This window comes from Tamandua tetradactyla, chromosome 6 (assembly GCF_023851605.1).
Source record: "Tamandua tetradactyla isolate mTamTet1 chromosome 6, mTamTet1.pri, whole genome shotgun sequence".
Lineage (NCBI taxonomy): Eukaryota > Metazoa > Chordata > Mammalia > Pilosa > Myrmecophagidae > Tamandua > Tamandua tetradactyla.
In genome coordinates this window covers 79,165,792-79,171,537 of record NC_135332.1, presented here as the reverse complement: position 1 = coordinate 79,171,537, position 5,746 = coordinate 79,165,792, and the positions used below count along the sequence as shown (strand labels likewise).

The 5,746-nt window shown below is 34.4% G+C and overlaps 1 pseudogene; it reads right to left on the bottom strand.

Annotated features, from left to right (window-relative positions):
- Positions 1-1,755: 1,755 nt before the first annotated feature.
- LOC143686722 (olfactory receptor 14A2-like) lies at positions 1,756-3,394 on the bottom strand (annotated as a pseudogene).
- Between the last annotated feature and the right edge of the window lie 2,352 nt (positions 3,395-5,746).

Sequence of the window (5,746 nt, the reverse complement as noted above, 5' to 3'; positions counted from 1 at the left end):
ACAACCAATACACTTAGGAACATTTTTAAAAATAAGGCTACAAAAAGTCAACATAAAACACAGAAAACCATTCTAAGATAGAGAATCTTAAGTAGATTATATAGAGGGTAAATAAGAAACTTTCACATTTTAATTAGCAGTGGAAAAACTAAAAACAGAAAGTCTATTACAATTGGGTGACTTCTGTTCTAACATTAATGTATTTCATAGCTTCCTTTCATACTCAGATAATAATACAACAAAGCAAAGATAACCTCACAAAAAGAGTGATAAAGGCTTTCTGAATTCCAGGCATGTAGACGCAGAGGCACATACTGGTTTTATAGTTTCAGACCTTTACCTGGTGTCCTTCTGGAAATCTTATTTAACTTAGTGAGTACTACTCATCTTTGAGAATTTGTCTCAGATGCATCTTTCTCCATAATTTTATCTCCACTTTAGGTTTCCATTCTGAGTCTTCTTCATGGATCTTCACACAGATGTATATTCCACCTTAGATTGCAACATTATTTTCACCTGCTCTTTTCTATACCTCATTTTAGACAGTTAAACATTCAGGGAATTTATGTATAAATTTCATCTTGATATCTTAAAACCTTTTTATAGTACTGTACTGATTTTACCCACTCAATCATGCTTTCATTCATGAAATGAATCATTCATTCTTGATTTATGAGTGACAGAGGTAAATGAGCTATTAAAATTTAAAAATAGGGGGTGCCAGTGTACCTGCCTGCCATGAGGGAGACCTAGGTTCTATTCCTGGCCCATGCTCTTCCTCCACCCCCCCAAAAAAACAAGTAAACAAACAAATGAACAAAACAACCAAATACAAATTCAACAAATGGTGCTGCAATAATGGGATACTGACATGGAAAAAGAATGAAATGTTTCCATGCCATACAGTATATAAAAAAAAAAACTTTTAATGAAAAAGAGAACCACTTCTCTCAGAGGAAGATATCACAGAGGTCATAGAGGGAGAGATGCTTCATCATAGAAGATCACAAAATGAGAATTAGGATACCTATGTTTTAGCCTCATATTATGCAATTTTTTTTTCACTTAAAACAGTCACTTAAGCTCAGGAATGTTGATTTCTTCATGGTAAAACCAAAAATTATTCTATTGGTTTCACCCCTCAGGTATTTCCAAAGTTAAAAATATGGGAATTTAACATCAAATTATCTGTGTTCTGTAAGGCCCTAAACTGAAGCAAGATAGAATAGGGCATCAGTGTTTTCATACCTGGTCTTCTATTCAGCTTCAGAAAATATAAGGCAGAGCTGCAAACATCATGGGATGAAAATTTCTCCTAAAGTTGTGAAACCACCCAAAGCCATTGAAACTTCCTCAAATCATAAAAGCTTTTAAAATCATGGGCCCAAAGCAAATTCTTAGTTAATAACAGAAAACATAGGGTCATAAAAATTGTTAAACATCTGCCCAAAGACAAATTTTGTATATGTGACAGAAAACCACAAATTCTGATAACTATCTACTCCTAGAACAAAGAAGACACTTAGTGTCCAAAGGTCATTATGGGGTCCTCCACAAAAAAGACACCTGGTGCTTAAAAGTTGCTGTAAAAACCTGTTACCAACAAAACTTCCTAGGAAATGAGCTAAATCCACTCCACTCATGGCATGTCCCTCCCTTGGGCATTGTCATAAGAGGCACACATACTTCTTTAACATGTATTCTCTTTCTCTTTAATAAAGTTTATTACTGATTCTTACCAGCCTTCTCATTTGTCTAAATTTTTTTATTGTCAGGACCCCTGAACCTGGAACAAGGCTCAGCTTGTACCATTGCCAGCATGACACCAGTTACATTACCACTGACAGTCTGTTGAAAGTATTTCATGCAGTGAGCCTCTTGATTGTGATTTTCTGACAGCAGCTTCATCAGAGACCATTTCATGTCCTTGTTCCTCATGCTGTAGATTAAAAGGTTGAGGATTGGATGTATCACAGCATAGAGGACAGAAAGCACCTTTTCAACAACTGAAGATGAATTTGAAGATAACTTGAGATAAACAAAACAAACAGTTATTGTGCAAACAGCAAAGATTGTGAGATGGGGAAGATATGTGGAGGAAGTTTTTGACTTTCCCCTGTTGTGGGAATCCAGCACACTCGTGAAAATATAAATATAAAAGATCACAATACAGGTGAAACAACACATACATACACACATACCAATACCAATACTTGCATAAATGACTAGTGTTTTGGAGTCAGAAATCCTTAATAATGAGGGAACATCAAAGCAAAACTACGGGATTATATTGTAGCCACAGAAGGGTATTGAAAATATACCAGTTGTGTACACAGTTCCAAGTAGTCCACCAGTGGCCCTGGAAACACTTTCCTTCAGCACAAAAATGTTGCCATTCTTGGGGACCCCATGGTGCAATGGATAAAAGATAGCTAAGTAGCACTCATAAGATATGACTGTGAGGTTAAATATTTCACCTTCTGAGAAAGAAATCATTAAATGTAAATGGAAGGCATACCCCAAAATACAAATGGAATAATTATGTAAGATTGTTGACAATGAATTTTGGGATTGAGAATTCCACAAGGAAGACGTCCAAGAACAATTTTGTATCCAAGAAGTTGGGATTCAAGGGATGATTTTAATTACTGAATCATTGTATAGATATTCCTTTTGTTTTTCTTGGATATTAGAGTAAACAGAGAAAAATACCTAGAAGCCCTAAACTATAATTCAGCTGTCTGGATTTCTGAAAGGATTGTAAAAGCTATTATCTTCTCTTGTGCTTTTGTTACTCTAAGGGCTGTTACACCCTTTGTCTGCTCGTTCTCTTAATGCTAATGAAGTCAGTCATGGGCTAGCCTCAGCCCCTTACATTTCTAAACCATATCTCCTAAACTCTGCTATTGAAAGATGGCTTGTCTTCCTTCCTCTCAACTTATGTTACAATTTTTTAAAAAATATTTTCCTTTCTGCTTTGAACTTACTAACACTGTTTTCTTTTCTGAAATGAACTTATCCCCTTTTGCTAAAATCCTTAAAACCTTGAACCACCTAAACTCAAGGAGACCGATTTTGGGCTGTTTGGCTGTCTGCCCTCCTACTACATGTGCAGTAATATGCTCTTTCTCTTTTTGAAATCCCAGTGTCTCAAGAATTGGTTATTGAGTGTGTAGGGCAGAAGAATTCATGGCATTTGGTAATGAATTTTTCAGGAAGTACTACATGAATGTATGGAGTTGCGTATCTAGGGTGATGAGAGTGATGAAGAGGAGGTTGCTCATTTGAACTACCAGGTAAATCACTAGGAAGAGCACACCGTTGAAACTTACAGCACCAGGATCTCAGAAAACCCTACCAGCAGGAATTCTGACACCAAGCTGACATTTAGCATGGTAGTAGGTTCTCTTAACTTCCTGGGCAAGCAAGGAGATATGCAAAGATAAAATAAATCTACACCATCTAACAGGAATCATAGTTACAGAGAGAAGAGCTATATTGAAAGGAGCCATATAATTAACTCTTTAACTTAAGTATTTCTGCAGATTTAACTAAAACTATTTTCTTCAATTTTTAAGGTAAAGGGATTTCACAAATAAGGTAGGAAATCAGTAAGCATTTATAAGCATTTCACCTGACACTAGCATCCAACTCAACTTGCTAAAAGATGGATATGACAACTAAATTAAGCAGTTTCCTCTAATCACAAGGGCATGTGCATCACACTTTTATTGTTACAGACATCACGACAATTCCTTTGTCATAGGAAAATATTCTCCAAACTTCCATGTATTTATGGTGCATTAGTGTTCTTAACACTCAATAGAAGAAAAATATCAATTTTCATATGTTGTTACAATCAAGAACTCACACTTGGATTGAATAATCCTATGTAGGCAAATAATTTCTTCTACTTATGGACAAATGTAAGAGAAGATAAAAAAATCTATGCCCAATGTTTATATTATCTTCAGGTCATGCAATTCTAATATCTTGAATATCTCATTTAATATGCAAAGGAAATAATTGAATTGTTTTAGAAAAATCCATGTCCATTGAATGTACTCATGTAAGCTAGAGTTACATTATCATGGAGACTGTTTGAAAGATCACCATAGCAAAATTTCTTCCCAATCCTGATTGAATAGTTTTACTTTATCTTGTTATGTTTCAACAGTTCATTATTTAATATAATCAAATATCTTCTTGTTGTGTTAAAAACATTTTACCTAGTATTTTTTGGTACAGGTGCAAAATTACTTAATTTATTTACTGAAAAGGTGAGTGTCAGATATGTATCACATAATGAGTTAGAGGGTGGAGTTAAACAAGAAAGATTATTTTCTGCAAGATTGCACTCAATGATAGGCAGACAATGAAGATAAATAGGCCAGTAAACAAGAAAAACCTCAGGAATTAATAATTATTCTTAAAATATTAGAGAGTGTGTTTTAATGATTAACTGGGTTGTTGTTTGAGTTTTGAGGTGGGAAAGGCTCTTTTGGGGGTGATTTAAAAGTTGAAATATAAATGAAGGAAAAGAGTATACAGGGAAAAGAACTAAGAAAATAGTGCTTTAGGAATTATAAAGAAAATGTACCCAGTTTATAAAATATAAGTGAATGCAATGTACATTTGAATAAAATGTGAGGAAGCAGCATGTAAAATTGGAGTATGTGTGGTGGAGGGAGGATTCTGAAGCTATTGGTCAGCCTTATGCAAATTGTAGTTTTGATGCATATGCAAAAGATCAGCAGTAGGAACAAGGGTGGAAATATAGGCACTTAGTTCAATTGTTTTTGGTATTCACCCTTAATTTCCTTAGTATTTACTAGATTTTCTCTAATTATTTAGAACCAAATAGTATTTTAAGCTTTTACTAACAGAAACTTGAAATTTATACTTTATAGTAATTTCATTCTTCAACCACCTGGATAAAGGGTTACTTACCAGATCCACACTCTAGAAGGTTATTTCAACAAGTGCATTGGGGTATGGACATTTTTCTACTTTAAGGAAGAGTTGATGACCTGAAAATAAAACACAATTCCTCACATCCTTTGGACTTCTATGATATTATAACATAGAGTTGTGCTTCTAGGTTACTGATAAATAACAAAATGGTCTCTGATAAACTCTGACAGATTCTTCCCATTGACTGATGCATATTAAAGTGAAATGAATAGTCACTTGCCTTACTTTTATTTCAAATTTTATATTAATTGAAATGTCCTATAGTCAAAATGACCACAATGAATTGTTTTTAAGACACACAACAAATCCTCTGGGATTCCCCAAAGATTTTATGTTTTAGGAATTTTCTAATTAGCCTTATTAGCTAGTTACCTCTTAAGATCATTAGCATAATATCTGCTGTTGTTCTCCATTTGAAGAAATTATCAGGCCCCAGACAATATTCTGGAGTTTACCATGGATGACCTGGCTTAGATTTCTACAGTATAATGAGGTATTTAAATGTTGCCTTAATTCCACTTACCATGGAGTTGTAGACTATAGGCTAATGGTCAGTAAACTTTAATATATAAGCATTTTGCCAATAATGAATATTTCTGTCAAATATTCTTAATCACTGACTGAGTGGGTCCCTGAAGAAGTCCAAGCATTTGTTATTCAGTGATCTTTGCAATTCAGATTCACATGCATAGAGCCAGAGTCACTTAACATGGATAGCAAAATAAATCTTACAGTAAAACCCCTCACTGTAGAGTTCTAGAACTGAGATCAT